The following is an 18,731-nucleotide window of genomic DNA, read 5'->3' as shown; positions in this document are numbered from 1 at the left end:
TGACGTTTCTTCGTGGTAACATTTGAGTTGCGGAATCATCAAGTGCTCAATTTATTGCCGAATTCGGTGCACTCCCTCCAACTCTTTCTCTTATTTACTATTTTACTTGCATATTTATTTGTTTTGTTGCTAGTAGTTAATTTTTACAATATGTTTAATGTTGCAAAAAGAGTTTGTAACAAGGTTACTAATCGGGGAAATAAAAAAAGAGGTAGTACTTCAGGTTCAGCATCTGGTAGTAATTTAAATACCTCTCCAAATATTCCTGAAACATTAACTGATAATAATATAGACTATGAACAATTGCAGGAAGATTTTGGTATAAATGATAATGAATTAGAAATGGAAGATGAGATACCACTTACACCTAGTAGTGTTGGAGCTGCTAGCAGGGGTGGTGGTCGTGTTGCTAGTAGTAGACCACCTGTGGCCCCGACTAGTAATCGTAGAAAAAGAAGTAAGGTTTGGAAATTCTTTGAGGAAATAGAAGGTACTGATAGAGTTAAATGTAAACTTTGTAATGATACTTTTAAACATAAGACTGGGGGTCAATTAGGGGGGACTGGGACACTTAGTAGGCATATGAGAATTGAGTATCCTATAAAATGGGGATCTGATGGAGATGGAAATCAATCAACTCTAAACCCTACTACTGGTGGTCTTGTGAAATATGATAAAATAAAGGATCGTGAGGAGTTAGCAAAAATGATTGATTTGGGTTGTCTACCTTTTCCTTTTGCTTCTTCATCATATCTTATTATGTATATTCAAAGGATTTACAATCCTTTATTTAAAGGTATCCCTAGAAGTACTTGTAGAGCTGGTATCTTTAGACTTCATGGACAGTATCAAACATACATACGTTATTTGTTTAGCCACCTTCCTTGTAGAGTTTCTCTAACTTCTGATATTGGCCATGCTGTTAATGAAAATGATTATTTGACAATTACATGTCATTGGATAGATGATAATACTTGTATGCAAAAACGTATTATCGCTTTTAGATATGATGAAGATCAGAGTCATACTGCTACGTTTATAAGTAGTACTATTTGTGAAGTTGTTGAATTTTATAATCTCAAGCAAAAAGTATTGTGTATGTCTTTTGATAATGCTTCTAACAATAATGCCGCAATTTCAATATTAAAACTGCATTTGCAACCACCTCTTGATGAAATTTTTCATGTTAGGTGTGCATGTCATGTTTATAATTTAATTGTTAAAAGTGGCCTTGATTTATTTTCAACTGAGATTACTCATGTTAGAAGAGCAGTTGGTGTTATTCAAGGAAATAATAGACAATCTAGAATAAAGGAATTTAAGAATAAGTGTGTCCAGTATAACCTTAAACCCAGATTCATGCCAGACGAAATTGTTACTAGATGGAATTATACATATATATTTTTAAAATATTGCTACAAATATAGATTCCCAATAACTGAAGTTGCTAATGCGCATTGTACTGATCCAAACTGTATGTTAACAACTACTACTTGGGAGGTCATTAATGATGTTGTTAACTTTTTACATAAATTTTATACAGTTACTGTTGAGTTTTCTGGAGCATATTACCCTACTGTTACTATGGCTTTAGTACATATAGCTGAAATTTCTTTTCTACTCTTTGAATTTAAGAAGAAAGAAAAATATAGGGATGTTGTTGAAAAAATGCAAGCAAAATTCAAAAAGTATTTCTTTCGAATTCCTCCGATTTACTTAATTGGTGCCGTTTTAAATCCTTCTATTAAGATGTCTAATTGTCACCAATTAATGCATGCTTTATATACTTATATGGAGATTGGACCAACTGAAACCCCAGATTTATATACTTGTATGAACAAGCTAAATGAATATTTACAACAATTATACAATTATTATGCAAATGTAATTGATGATGCTGCTCTTAATATAGGCAATGTTAATCCCACTATGCATTGTACCACTTCTGCTACTGTGGATGATGAAGAAGGCCTTGATAGTTTTAATATTTTTTCTACATTTTCTAACACTCAAACCAGTAGCAGGAACATTGATGAACTTCAATTCTACTTGCAGAAGCAAAAAGAGCCTCGCACAAAGGAATTTTCACCGTTGGGATGGTGGCATGATAATGGAAAGCAATTTCCTGTTCTTTTTGCTATGGCTCGGGATGTGCTGAATGTGCCAATTTCAACTGTTGCATCAGAGAGTGCATTTAGCCAAGCAAGACAACAACTTGGAGACACCCGTCACTCATTGGGAAGCAATGCTTTGGAAGTTTTAGTATGTTTCAGAGATTTGATTAGATCGGAACGAAGAAATCAAGGACGTGAAGATGTTGATAGCCCAGAAGACGAGGAACTTGGAGATATATTAACACATGGTAACCCATCCAAATTTAAGTCTACCACATTAAGGGAAGAAAATTTATTTCAAATGAATCAGAACATTCCTATAATTAGTAATAAGTTGGAAAAGATTTTTTCATGTATTTTTTTATGTGATGGAACACCTTCCAATTCACCTTGTACACGAGACGCGACTTGGAGGGCCGATTCAATGCAGGTGAATGTATCTATTCAAGAGGTAATGATCAAACCTTGATTCATTCTTGTAAATTTTTTTAATGTTATTGTCTAAAATGACATTGTGCAGGACTATCAGCAAGTGTAAACTATTAATTTACATAGACTATTATTTAATAAGGTTGATGCAACTAACAAAATTTTCAATGTGTCGCACAGTGACTTCGTGAGTCAATTTGGCCATGATATTGTATATTCTACATTTGAGGCGTGGTTTAAAGAGTGTGTAAGTACATCTTACATATTTGCTCACATGTGAGTACATATACTTGGTCACTTGTGAATATACATTTGCTCACTTATGATCTTTTTAACACTATATATAGGTCAATAATCCAAACAACGATATTAATCAATTTTTGAAAGATATATCTTAGGGACCTGCACCTACGATTAAAATTATGTCTAAGTATTTTGTGAATGGTTACAAATTTCATACCGAGGTACGCAGACCTTACCTCCTATTGCTTTTTTGAGCCGAGGGTCTCCTGGAAACAGCCTCTCTACCCTTCGGGGTAGGGGTAAGGTCTGCGTACATATTACCCTCCCCAGACCCCACTTGTGGGATTATACTGGGTCGTTGTTGTTGTTGTTGTTGTTACAAATTTCATACCGAGGAATGCTCCAAGTATAAAAAAAAGCAATAACAGTGGAGTGTGGGTTAAAGGTGGTGAAGGCAACCAGGAATGGGGATAATGATTATAATAGTGTGATCAAAGAGATTCTAGAATTATCATATTTAGGTTGCCAAAATAAGAAGATCAAACTTTTCCGATACAAGTGGTTTAAAGATGTACAAATGTACACTCGCAGTACAACATAATTGAGGTCAATAAAATAGGGAGTATGATCCTTTTATAATTGTAAAAAAATATTAGGCAAGTGTATTATGCTCCATATTCATTGCGGAGGGATAAGTTTGATTGGTTGGTTGTAATCGAAACTAAGCATATTGGTAGGGTGAAAGTTGAGAATGTGCTAGATGTTGCTTACCAAAACGATACCTCAAGTGTTAACCAAATGGTGGACGATCAGTTAGAAAATGACTTGGAGCATCCTCAATGCATATTAGAAGAAGTTGATAATAGAGAAAATAACAACTATAGAAAATGAGGACGAAGAATCAGCTGATGACAATGAAATAAGCGAAGAGGAAGAATTTTTTAACGGGGAAGGATATTTCAAAGAAGACTAGAATGTTAGTCTTTTCAAGTGATCTTGACTTATTTCAATTTATATTCTCAATTCTAACATTTTTTTTAATTTATTGTCATGACCCAAAATTCCAACATGTCATGCTGACATCTAGCACACTTGCTAGGCAAGCCGGCAATCACATAAAACTAAACATTTGAATAAAACATGCTCTAATAAACTCAACTGCGGAAATCTCATGAATATCTGATACAAATAACTGAAATACTACTACAACCACCCGAAAATATGGTGTCAACAACTACATGAGCACTACTAAGTATCAACATAACCAAAACTCTAGTACAACTGTTTGAGTAGTAGAACAGTACTAACGTAAATAAAATAAAGGAGAGTCAAGGTTTGCGGGCGTCATAGAAGATACCTCAAAGTCTACCGAGCAGGTACTAGCACGGATCTAGCAATCACCTCATCCAGATGTACATAGATCTGCACAAATGCAGAGTGCAGTATGAGTATAACCTACCCTATGTACTCAATAAGTAACAAAATTAACCGTGGGCAGAAAGCAGTAACGAGCTTAGAAGGTTACAGTCAAAACCAAATATAATGACAACACATATATGATAATGACAATGACAATAAATAACTCATAGAAATTCCATAATCAGCTCGTTCAGGGTGCAACAATTTAGACATGCTTTCAAGTTCAATATGTCAAGTACAGCTAGCATGATGAATGATATATCTCTATGCCTACATGTCATTATGCAAAAATGTATGATTTCACAGTGATATTTCCAGGTACTCACACTCTCAGAGTACACAATATGTCTATCTCAAATGCCCACTCGTCACACACACAATCACTCTATACTGTACGGGTGCCTGACATCAATTCCCTTCACCAAAGCACATGTATAAATCATTATGTCTGCACTCACTGCTGGTGTGTCAAACTCCGGTAGGGCGGATCCTGCCCAAGTGCTAATATAAAGACTATAAGGCCTGCTTTGACGTGCAACCTGTTGATACCCAATTTTGCCGTCATATTTTTTCAAATAGTATATATACTTTCAAAATATCATTTTGCATCATTATTTAGTTAACAAAATCTATAAAAGCATTTTTTATAATTGTTAGCAATTTTTAGAGCTTTAAAGCTAGTTTTCTTGCATTTTAATTACTTGAATATTTATAATTATTCCTTTAAATTATTCTATGATGACCTAATCATATAAAATTATTATTTTTATCCATATACATATTTCAAATATTCTTACTTCATTTCATATGATTATATTAGTATTTTAGGATATTTGCACAATCTTGCCATAATGGCCTATATTTTGCAATTTACTGCATTTGTCATTTTTATTCAAGGTCAAATAACATTTTACATTTTTATAATCTTCTAATATTTTTTTTAAAGTATTAATTTACATAAATAGTATTTTTATATTTTATTTAACTATTTTTAATAAATTATTTTCCCCTTAATCTCTCATTCTAAAATCTGGCCCAAATTAGGACCAATTAAGGTTCAAATGAACCAGCTCACTTTGAGTAACCCCCAGAAGCCCAACCCCAAGCGACCCAATAGGTCTGCCCAGTCAAAAACCCAACCCAGTTCCCTTTAAATCTCAGTCGTTGATCAAAAGCGATCAACGACTCACAACACCCCCACTCCATTTCCTTATATCCCCCATAACCTAACCCTAATCTCCATTTTCTAAAGACAACCGCCTCTATTCTCTCTTTTGCTCTCTTCTCCTTCGCAAACCCTAGCGGTCACACCCTCTAATTCTCTCCGATTCCGACCTTGATATGGAATCCTCTTACGATTCGCCTTCCATATATGCTCCATCTCCGTATTACTTATACGATTTTGGTATTACTTAGTACTTGCCTATTTTTGGCAAGTACCAGACCTGGAATCATGTGGAAATCGTCTTCAATCTTCAAGATCTAGACGGTATTCCATCTATATACGTTTATGGCAAGGCGATATGAAGCCGATTCACCAAAATCTTTGGTCGAATCTTTGATTTCTGTCAATTAGGGTTTACCTAATTTTTTCCCTAATCCGATTTTTAATTGATTCTTCATGCTATTATTTCCTTATTTATGTTTGATTTCATAGTGTTTCCTTGTTTGTTTGCTTGATTTCTACTACTATATAAATCCCTCCCTATTTTCCTTTGAGAAAGACTCTAATCACCGGATTCACTAAAATCTCAAAGCTATCACTCTATTATTCGCTCATTCTCTTGTTCTATATTTTGGCTCTTGGCCGGCTAAAGGCCAAGGCCACCAGAATACGATTATTCAACTTTTTTTAGTGTGAGAACTGCCCAGGGTTCATTTGAGACCCTTGAAAACTCTGACGCACTAAGACTCTGGGTTCTACTACTCTTTGTTGACGTTTAGAGTACCGTGGAGTTTGTTTTTTCTTGCTTGTATGTTTATCAATTGATAAATGGTAAGTTCCTTGACTTTTTGCAATTTCATTCTCTCGTGTTCATGTCTTGCACGTTCATACCTCTGAAATTTCGTGACTCAATGTGTTTCTAAGCTATCTCTGCGTGCAACCTTATTGGCACTGAATTTGTTTTAGGATTTGAACTTCTTTACTATTTGAATTTTCCTAAAATTTCCAGTTCTGAGATATGTTTATTGTACCTTCTTAATGATGACGTCCAAATCCACTACTAAAAAGTAAATAGAAACGGTCGCATGCAATATAATTTATCCAACTATGAGTCGAGGTCGAATCCCACAGAGAATAATATGTAGGCGATTAGGAATGTAAGAGAATTATCACTTGTTATGCAATGCCAAACACTTAGAATTGTTTTTAGAAAATGTTTATACCTAAATGAAAAAATGTAAACTAATCTAGAAAGCAAGTAAAATGATCAATGGCCACAAGTATGGATACACGGGGAATTACACTCAAGTAACGATCCAATGTATTTTTACGATTTTACAAATATGAGCGAGTTTATGTTAATTAGCCTCAGGTAATAATTCTATATTAGCTTCTTCCGAAGACCAACAAGACTTCCTAATTAAATTATCCCTATCACAATTAAGAGATTAAGCACACCCGGATATGGCTACAAGTAGTTCAATCCTATCCCTAGGTAGAATCTATAAAATGAGGGTTAAAGCCTCAAGTTCTTGTTAATTAATCTTTCCCAACCCCAAATAATTTTTCCTAAAATTAATTCGAAGTTAATGAGCGATTCCTAGGGTTAGCTAATCCATTTGGAAACATTAAAGAACAAGAATGATTAAAGAAAAAATAACTCACTTCATAAAAGATTAAAAAAATCATTCAATACATAAGCACAACAAGATATTTAATTCACACTTTAATTATGAATATTACCATAAACAAGATTCAAGTGTTGAAATAAATACTACACACTTAGATATTCAATAAAAAACAAGAAAATAAAGAAATAAGCACAAATGAGTAAGAAATTCTCAACCAAAAGCTTCAATCTTCAAGACCCAAGTGTGTGTGCAAATCCTATCTTCCAAAACGTGTTCTTCTCTAGTCTTAGAGACTGAAAATAAGCCAAAAAGATCTGTTCCCAATAGGCTTGGTCGTGTATTTGTGAGTTTAGAATTGAGAAAATATGAAATGTCATTATAGTCCAGGTCTGATGCCCGTTGACCGCACCCGCGGAAGAATCCTCGCAGGTGCGACTCCGCAGATGCGAATCTCTTATAGCAGAAGCGGAAACTTGAAGGGACTTCTGGCTCTGCAGATGCGGGCTACCAAGCACAGATGCACAACCGCAAAAGTGGTTCTTGACATGCAGATGCGCTTCCAGGCAGAGTGGCTCAGTTCTGCAGTTGCGATCCGTTTCCTCGCAGATGCGATGACGCTTCTAGGACCAATCTTCCACAGATGCGGAATCCCTGAAGAGTTTTGCATTGTTTCAACCTTTTTTTTGCCCAATTCCACTTCAATTGAATTCAAATCACTTCATGGTATCATTTACCTAAAAATCTAACAATGCACACCATAAATCACCTCATTTTATAATTAAAGGACACAAAATCTAAAGAAAAAAGACTAGAATGAGTGGTAAAATCACTACTCATCAACACCCCCAACTTAAAGCTTTTGCTTGTCCTCAAGCAAATCAAAACCAACAATTCAATGAGGTTCTACCATTTAACTCCCAAATAGTATTGCTATCATTTACAAATCACATTGTCCAATTAAACACAATACTTATGGATTTGGTTGGTACTAATAGTTAGGCTCAAGCATGCAAGTCTTAACCAAATAACCCCCTCTTTTAAAAACAACTTCAAGAAATGCAAAGAAGTTTCAAATTAATCAAGTGATAACAATAAGCCTCATGAAATGACTTAAAAGTACTAGTCTATTACATATGCTCAATTTACTCATTTCCGGATACATCAATGTCACCAATCCATCCTAATTCATGCGCCCTCACAAGAAAGAAAGTCCCAAAATTACCATATTTACAATAGCACACAAGGGACAATTGCAAAAAGACACTCACTCTCAACAAAGAATTTCAAGTGTTACAAAATATCATGCCATAAGATTGCCCTTATTTTAATTCGTCGCTTATTCAAGAACATTCGGTTGGAGATCCCATAAGGACTTTTTAAGCTTGTAATATAGGTTACAAAATATCATGCCATAAGCTTGACCTAACTCTCTCAATATGTTTTCTACGAACGTGCTATCTCTTGCTAAGTGTTTGAACCTGTAACACCAACCTGTCCTCTAAGTCTTATAGATTCTCTCAACTGGAATGTTCTGTATTTAATCAACTTTGCAATGTCTGCTTCTAAAGTTCAAGTTCACCTCTTCAAATTCTATCACCTAATCACTATTCTCTCACTCTCATTTGTTACTATATTATTCCGAATCTATCACTCTTGGCCAGCTGAAAGCCAAGACTATCAAAACTCTCTCTATTGACCTCCATAGTATGAGCACTACTCGGGGTTTATTTGAGACTCCTGTGAACTCTGGCACACTAGGAGTTGGGATCCTTTGGCCACTCTCTTTGCTGGTGGAACTTAAGCTGTCTCTGACACTTAGCTTTTCTCCCTCATTTTATTTGTTGAATCTGCAAACTGGGTTGATTAAGTGATTTTTTGTGATTCTATAATTTATTTGGGTCATGTGTAATCGTTTGGACTGGCATGAGTTCCTCTGTGACTTTGGGCTGTGCTGATGGGCATATTCTCCTGTTTGAGAAATGCTTGGATCTGGGCATGCTATTTGTGAAGAATGAGCTTGTTGAAGGCCCAGACAACGTTGGGTTATCTTCATTTTTGGGCCTGCTCTTGGGTCTGTAGCCTTATTCACGTATAATATTTATATTTATATTTATATTCTTTGGGCATGTAATATTTTGTAATAACAAATAATTGGGGTGTTAGTAAAATTGGAAAAACGGGTATATTCTAATGTTTACATGAAAGGGTAGAAAACATACCTATAGGGTTTATATGACTTACTTGTCATCCAACCTACCATATATGCTATTTAGCTTACATGTACACTAGTATAAACCATGCATATAGGGAATCACCCACTCGCTCAACCTATTTTACTATGCCTACTACTTTGCATTATTAGACAGTATGCCTATAGGAAAGCAATGTCAATAATTGTTCGTTAAATTTGTGCAATTGTAGCATGTTTGCTAGATACCATGCCTATAGGATCACATTAATATTTATCTAGATATCATATCTATAGGGCCTTAATTGACTAATTAGCCTACTATTTTCATCACATTGCTCGCCTAGAAAACATGCCTATAGGATTATATTAACTTATGTTCTACTGATCCTCATCTAGATATCATGTCTATAGGATCTTAATTGATTAATTAACTACTATTATATCTATTGCTCGCCTAGAACACATGCCAATAGGGACGAAGTGTTATAGAATCAGTTTCAACTGCCAACTCTTAGAAATCCTGCCTATAGGGTGCTGTTACATATCTAGAAAGTATGCTAATAAATCAAACGCAGGTAATTATTTCAAGCTTTCAAAAGGTTCTATTGCCTCACTTAGAAATTATGCCTATAGGACTTGTAACACCTGTAATATGAAAATTCGTTGTTCTAATACAATAGCACTACCTGTACGTTTGAAATCAAATCACATAAAAGCCATGTCTATAGGACTTAATTTGCCTCAATTCTGGAATTGTCTACTGCCTAATATAAAATCTTCCTGCGTGCATTAGTCTTTATATGTTGAGGCTAACTTGGGCCCTTAACTATCTTTACGTAAAGTCTTACTTGTTTTGAATGTCGCTTAGTTTTATCATTTTTAGCAACATAAATAAAGTCTAGAACCACCCAAATAGAGGTCCAATGCCTCCTGGACCATAGGCATGGGATGGGTAGTGCACGCATAGGGTACGACTTAGAATTGAATTAGAGCGCCTTTAGGTAAACAACTTTAACATAGTAATTGGGTAGCAAGAGATGATAGTCTGTGCCCGCTGAATAATATGAGTAACTCCCTATCTTAAGGGAGTTGCGAAGTATTATTTATGTTGCATGGGGTGATGCTTTAGGCTAAAAAACTTAGGACCCCCCTTTTTACACTTAGTCATCTAATATAGGCCGTTATAATTATATCCTTACAGTCCTTAAGATTTGTACCAATTATCATTGTATTATAATAAAACTCTTTGACCTTTTATTCTCTTCGTTTATGTGATCATCTCGCCTAATTATAATCCACATAGTTTTAAGTTCGGCTAGGACCCACAATTGTGGACCTCGAAGAGTGCCTAACACCTTCTCTTTGAGGTAATTTGAGCCCTTACCCGATTTTTGGTGGCGTTGACTTGTCAAACAGAGTTATTTGCAAATAGGTGCCCTAACGCACCTTAAAAATCACTAGGTGGAAACTTTTCTTATTTTAACACTCTATCTCCCACTCAAAAGAGTTGTCACATGTCAAAACCCACTTTTATGCGAAAACGGGGCGCGACAACATGACGACTCTGCTGGGGATACACTTAGGCTCTTACAATAATGAACTTGGCTTATGTGGATTATTTTCTTTGACACGCACATCCCTTCCCTTCTCCACCTATATTCATTTAAATTTGCTGTTACAAGCACACCACTTTCCCTATTCACCCTTATTTGTTTAAATCCGTTATGACATGTACATCCCTTCCCCGTTCACCTCTATTTGCTATGACTGTTCTTCATTGCTCTTCATTTTGTTTAAGACTGCTATATCATGCCTCTCCTATCCTTACTCCCTTACCTACTTTATTACATTCTTGCATATATTCCACGGACTCAACTGACTTCTTCCTTTTGTCTTTTTTTCTATGTTTTTCATGTTGTGTTTACTGCTTCTACATACTTGTCATGCAAATATTTGGCAACGTGTTATTATCTCTGCATAAAGTATGCTCCACATCATAATCCACTCGTTCCAATTATCAACATAGCGGCGCTTAATGAGTGTTCGCGCTCTTCCAAAATTACCCTTTTAAATCGGAAAGGCTTATTTGCGGTAGACTAGTCGATCAGCGGTGCAGTCGACAGTCCTGTTCCTTTCCCTCTCAAGTTGTCCATTTGAGAGTATCGATCTAGACCATTCTAGAAACCTTACTCCAATATCAAATGTACATGCATCATGTTAAACCTAGTACGAGTTAGAACATTGTTAACATAATAACCCGCTAAGATAAGCCTTTTCCAATGTCCGACGTGATTTCCACAATCCCAATGGATACTATCATGTTATGTGCATTACTTGGAGGAAATGTGCCAATATGTTGATCATTATTGTGTAAGTGGTCGAATCTGGAGGGGGAAAGTGCTAACTTTATTTGTTTGTAGAAAATGAAGCACGAAGTCCCCAGGTTCGGCATGGTCCAAGACATCCCACCTCTGCTACTTGACTGGTGGAAAAATCTCGTGCCTTACGACAAGAATCATGTGAGAAGGGTACTTGGTGACTTGCCATCTTTGCTCGACATACGAACAAATAGGGCATTAATTGAGGCCGCTACTATGTACTGGGACGAGAAAAGGGTCATCTTCTACTTTGGTGACATAGAAATGACTCTTCTCCTAGAAGAAATAGGAGGCTTCGCTAATGCATACGGTAAAAATCAGCACTTCAATTTTACGATCATCAAGGCGCCTCGAAGAGACTTCCCCCGGAAGGCTCGAAGCTCAGCTTGGGGATCCGGCCTCGAGGGTTCTCAGTGATCGACTTCGAGGTAGCGTAAGCAACGATCGGCCTCGAGGTAGGGTAAATCAGTGGCTTCGGTAGATCGATGTGAGGTTCCCAAGGCACGTGACTAGAACTGAAAAAGTCTATTAGGCTAGTCCAAACCCGTATCATGGCATTAAATGCTGTACTAGCCCCATATCTTTGTAATAAATGCATTTGTACTATGTTGGGATCCCCCCTCATATATAAAAGGGATCCTTGTCATTTTGTAAGGGATCTGATACATAATATTGATTATACAAGAACATTCTCTCTGCTCTCTAACTCAACATATTCTCTTGATTTCACTACCTACATTTATTACTTATATTCATAGTGTTCTATTTATTGTTCTTCATTTATTGTTCATTATTGGTCATAGAAGGCTTCCATCAAGGTTGTCATAACTGTTAATCCTCCATTGACTATCCTCGGCAGGGCATCCGACTCAAGCTCGAGGTCCCGATTACTAGCCATTCGGTTTGATTATCACATTGTCTTCAAGCTATTATCTTATTTCCTAGTCTTTTACTTAGAATCCATTGCCTAACAACTAGCATAAAAATAGATCGCGTATTTTTAAAACCACAAAATCAAATCTAATTGTTATTACCATTTTTACGGTAAACAGTTTGGCGCCCACCGTGGGGCTAAAAATAATAGTGATTGTTTTCTTGCTGGTTTACTACATAACACAAGTTATCTTTCATGCTTCTTCTTGTCCAAGAATCTTTAATTTCAAGTCAAAATGTCTAACTCAGTAAATGCATATGAAAACAACGGTCTTGAGGACCATGGAGAGAATGGTGTAGCTGTTCCAGGTATTGGCGAACCACCAATGAACCCTGAGGGCGTGCCGGAGCCAATCCCCACGGATGTGGTCTCACGCGATGCCCAACAGGTTGGTATAAGCTCCCACACTAACAGGAGCATACGCCAAGGATACCAACAAGAAGCTCAGAAAACCCCAGCTAGGGAAGAACGAGAGGTTAGACTTCACATTATTTTTGAAATGTTATAGGCACAACAACTGGCAATAGCTCAGCTACAAAGCCACCAGAAAACTCCCAGCACGGTAGCACCGGGAACGACTCCCTGAGCCGGGCAGGCACCAGAAAGGTCAAGCAACAACGGGTCGGAAGCCGACCCTGCCATCATAAAGATGCTCGAGGTCCTCACAAAGAGGATCGAGTCGGGCAAGAAGAAGATAGAAGCCAACGACAAAAAGGTAGAGACCTACAATTCTAGGGTTGATCAAATTCCGAGCGCACTCCCGGTCTTGAAGGGTGCAGATTCGAAGAAGTTCGTACAAAAGCTGTTCCCATAAGAAGCGACTCCAAAACCCATTCCAAAGAAGTTCAGAACGCCCGAACTTCTGAAGTATAACGGAACCTCGGACCCCAACGAGCACATCACTGCTTACACTTATGCAGTGATGGGCAACGACCTAAAGGACGGCGAGATCGAATCCGTCCTACTAAAAAAGTTTAGAGAGATGCCTTCGAAAGGGGCGATGATGTGGTATCACAACCTAGACTCAAACTCGATAGATTCATTTGCCATGCTGACAGATTCCTTCATAAAGGCACATGCTGGTGCCAACAAGGTAGCAATAAGGAAATCCGACATTTTCAAAATCAAGAAAAAGGAGAATGAGATGCTGCGAGAGTTCGTATATTGCTTTCAAATGGAATGAATGGAACTACCAGCAGTCTCTGACGACTGGGTAGTGCAAGCCTTCACTCAAGATTTGAACGAACGAAGCTCGGTGGCTTCAAAATAGATGAAGGAGAATTTGGTTGAGTACCCCACCGTGACTTGGTCGGATATTCACAACCAATATCAATCGAAGATCAGGGTCGAGGATGACCAACTAGAAGCCCCCTAGGGCTCGGTATACCCAAGCAGACTTCTGGCAAAGGAGACAAACCCAAATAGAGAAAGGTACCGGCCATATACCGAAGATAGGAGAAACGCCCCGAGGCGTAACATACCCCGAAATGATCGAAGAACAGACCAAGGTTAGAACCCTCGGGGACTTGTGAGTAGAGTTGAATTCAATAGGCACACAGGACCAACAAAGGCACCATGCCTATCGGAATACAACTTCAACGTCTACGTGTCGGGCATCGTATCTTCCATTGGCAAAATAAAAGATGCCAGGTGGCCGAGGCTTATACAATCGGATTCGTCACAAAGGAACCACAACTTAGTATGCAAATTCCACAACACACACGGTCACAGTACCGAAGACTGCAAAAGCGAACAAAAAGAATGAAACAGATGATCCACAACATGTCATCCACATGATCATGGGAGGAATCGACGTCCCACAGGAACCCACTATCAGAAGAACAAAAATATCCATTACCAGGGAAAAGCGGACTCAAGGTGACAAACCTGAGGACGCTCTCACATTCACCGACAAGGACATCGAGACCCTGTCTCAGCCCCATAATGACGCATTGGTAATTTCGTTTCTTGTGAATACATTTCAAATTAAACGTGTACTTTGTGGACCTAGGTAGCTCGGTCAACATTATCAGGTCAAGGGTCGTGGAGCAGCTCGGACTACTCGATCGAATAGTGCCCGCCTCTCAAGTCCTCAACGGATTCAATATGGCGCGCGAAACAACCAAAGGGGAAATCACCCTCCCGGTCAACATGGCTGGAACAATGAAAAATGCCAAGTTTCATGTCATTGAAGGAGACATGAGGTACAACGCCTTGCTCGGGAGGCCATGGATACACTGCATGAGAGCAGTACCGTCAACCCTGCATCAAATGATGAAATTTCTTACGAAAGACGGAATAAAAATTGTATATGGGTTACAACATGTAGCCAAGGAGATGTTCGCGGTGCACGATATGACATCAACAACAACGCCTTCGATATCGAAGGAGTCAAATGATAAGCAAGCAGTGAAGTAGCAATCACGAGACACATTCCCGGCTACGCCCGAATAAAAAGGACCGTGCCGCATCCCTGAAGCAAACTTTTGAAGCGTATCGAGGCTCAAAGCGCCATCACCACTAAGGTATAACCATCTCTCTTTTCATTTACATATTACACTAACCTTTGTGCGGGTGTCCGATCAGAGCAGTCGAAGCGCTGTCCAGCTTGAAGACCTTAGGTTTCAAAGCATACGTTGTACTCTTTTTCTTAGATCGGGTTTTATCCCAAGAAGGGTTTTACCGGCAAGGTTTTTAACGAGGCAACATTTATAAGCTACCTAAGAAGAACTTAACAAGTATTCAAGGCTTCTTATCAAATCAACCTCGAATACTGAGGGGCATCCCCCCGGAGAAATCAAGACAAGCCAAAGAGGCTCTCAATAGAAAAATGGTGTATCGAGCCAAACGGTCAATAAAACCGTATCCGCATAGAACAATCGGACCATCAATGGTGAAAAGTATGTAATACTTGTGCCAAGTAGTCAAGGAATACATTTTGACTTTTACCATCAGAATGCTTTGCACTTCGAGCGAAGATTGCTATGTTTACAAGCAACGGCCCGAGGGCCAAAAATTCCCCGAACTCTCGGGGACTGACATCAAAAGTTCGAAGCCGTAAGACCTCCGAGCTGGAAAGTTCAAGCTCGTAAGTCCTCAAAAGAGGCGATTTCAAGCTTACGAAGAACGACTCCAGAGCCAAGAACTCTCGATGTCTCGGGGACTGTCACTCCAGTTATCGAAACTCGAGGCCATAAGACCCCAAACAGGCAACCTCGGGCTCAAAAGCCCTCTATGTGGTGATGTCCAAAAATGTAAGACCCCCATGAGGCATTATCAACAATATAATACCTCCATGGGGCATTTTCAACAACGTAAGTCCTCCGTGAGGCATCTTCAATGCTATAAAACCTCCGGGCATCCCAAATCTGTAAGACCTCAAGCCAGACATGAGCTATACTTGTAGCAAGTAGCCTATCTGTAAGACCTCAAGCAAGGCATGTTCAAATTTATAAGACCTTACAAAAGGCATAATCCCGATCTTAAAGTTAAGGCTATATATTCGAACTTGTAAGACCTATAAAAAGGCATACCCTTGATATAGACGTCGAAGCTACTTCACTCGGGGACTAAAAGGCCATGGCCAAATACAATGACTACGGTCACAAGGTTGTACCAGCCAAACTAACGCCACTCAAGGATGCCCGACCATCGCTATAAAATCACGGGCCTTCAATTACTTCGAAAGTACTTCGAAAAGAACCGATTAAACAGGCTACCCTCGACATAGGCAAAAGAGCTTTGACCATGTCAGCTCCGGGCTATAGGCTTTGAAACACTTAGCCACCGAGCAAAACCTCCCGAGGTGTTCGTCGCCACATAACGACTCATAATCGAGGTTTTTATCGAACCGTCGAAGAGTCAGGAAAACACAATTTCAAAAAGTCCTTAACGAGGGTAAAATAGAGCCTATACTAGAGGTTGTGCCAACCCAATACGTAAGAGCCACTGTCTCCAGCCCATGTTAAGAGGTCGTACCGACCCAATGGGTAAGGGCCACTGTCGCCAACCCATGTTAAGAAGTCATACCGACCCTGCACGTAAGATCCTAAGGGCCAGCTTTAAATTCAAAAACTTAAGGGTCAATGAGCTCGAGTTGAAACCCGACTCGTAGATTGAACCTGAAACGGTTAACTGAATATGCCTAAGAGCAAAAACGTAAGAGCTTAAATGCCGGCTTATACTAAAAGGTCGTACCAACCAAACGCGTAAGAACCTGCGGGCCAATCCAACGAGCCCTAAGGCCGTACTACAAACCTAAGAGTTCTTTTAACTCGGAGACCAGTTCATCTAGCCAATGACCGACAAACATCAAAGCAAAGGGAAGTGCATGAAAAATGAAACCGCAAGGTTTCCTTTTATACGTATATGATAAAAATACAAAGCTCCATTTACAATGCTCTTTAAAGACACTATACACGAAATCAGAAAAGCAAATCCTAATCTATGTCCCCCTCGGGGACTACGACCCATCGGCCTCTTTCTCGCTATCCTCGGCATTGGACAGAAGGAACATAGCTTCATATTCGTCCGCCTTTGCCTGCTTTATATCTTCTGAGAGATCGAAGCCCCTGGCATGGATCTCCTCGAGGGTTTCCCTCTGAGATTTACACCTAACATACTCCTTGCACCTACTCTTCCAATCGAGAGCCCTTCTCAGCTCAGCTCGAGCGTCGGCAGCATCTTGCAAAAAGATGGCCACTTTCTTATCGGCCTTGGTTCAGATATCTTCTGCTTCAGCCCGAGCATCTACAACCTCGTCCTTCATCTTTAGAAGTTCAGACTCGAGCCTCGCAATCATGCTCGTTCGGACCGAGCTGTTTGCACGAGCATTCCGGAGCTGCACTTCGAGGGCGGAAGCCTTAGCAAAAGCATCCTCTCTATCCGCAATATGGGCATCCATCTGAGCCCTTAGCTCATCACACTCATGCTTGGCCTAGCCAACCTCGCCCTAAAGGCGTTTCAGATCTTCCGCCTTGCTCTGCAATTGAAGTATCAAAATGTTAATCTCTAAGAAAAGAAGAAGAATCATGCATTCCCTCGGAGCGAAGGTTACTTGCTTCTCGAGGTGACCTTCATAGTTCATGCTCCGATTCGCCTCACACCGAAGGTGCCTCAGTTCTTTCCCCTTTTTGTCACAAAGAAGCTTGAGGGATTTACCCCTTCCAAGGCTTTCCTCAACCGAGCTTCACAGCGAAGCAACTCGGGCTTGAGCTTATCAAAGGCCTATGGGAAAGAAGCTCAATGAGAAAACGAAAATGACAAAATCAAAAAAGTCAACCCAAACTCACCACCAAACAAAGACGCTAAGCCTCCTCAAAGGTTGAGCGAGCGTCCACTGGACCGGCTGTGAGCACGTGATTTTTACCATATATGAAATACTCCCATAAATTCAAGAAAATAGATTTTCCCCATTATTTGCAATTTCGTAGATTTTGTAGCATTTTTCACTAATTGTTTGCATTTGTCTGCGCATATTAATTTTGTGTAATTCATGAAAAATAAAAAAAATATAAAAAATATGTTGCATTTAGGATTTAATTCTACATTTTAGATGGATTAGCAAATTAGTTATGGAAAAATCACAAAAATAGTTTATTTTTGCACCTTTCAATTTTAATTCTAATTTTGGTAATTTTCCCTTTAATTTGATTTTAATTAGTTGTAGTAAGTATTAGTTGTAGTAATTAATTTAATTTGATCGGATAATTTGATTAGGGATTAATTTAGGTTTATTTTTATTTTAATTTAAAATAAATTAGAAAAAGGGAAAATGAAAGAAAAAGAATACAAAAGAGAAATTGAATCAGATTTTTGGGCCTTATTTAATGCCAGGTCTCCAAGCCCAAACCAAACACCCATGCACCCATCCAAATACTCGTTTAAACCCAGCCTAGAACCCGTCCTCTACCCGGTCCAAACCCCTCTCTTTAAATGAAACAGCGTCATTCAGAGTTCTCATTCCTGAAGTGATCTGAGCCCTTCATGTTAGTTCATCCGATGGTCCAGAGCAATTCCTTCACTATCCTTAAATCTGTCCTAAAGGCTATAGAGATCAGTTCAGTCCAAACAGACCCCCCCTTTTCTGTTCATCTCTCTCATACACAACCCTAGCGCTGCCCCATTTCCCACCGCTCTTAGCCGGCAGCGCCGGTCCCAAATCACCCCAAAATAACACCCTGTAACCCCCATAAACTCCTCATACCTGATTCACAATTGGTTTCCCT

This window comes from Nicotiana sylvestris, chromosome 6, assembly GCF_000393655.2.
Source record: "Nicotiana sylvestris chromosome 6, ASM39365v2, whole genome shotgun sequence".
Taxonomy (NCBI): domain Eukaryota; kingdom Viridiplantae; phylum Streptophyta; class Magnoliopsida; order Solanales; family Solanaceae; genus Nicotiana; species Nicotiana sylvestris.
The sequence above is the reverse complement of the archived record's forward strand: the minus strand, read 5'-3'. Positions refer to the sequence as shown.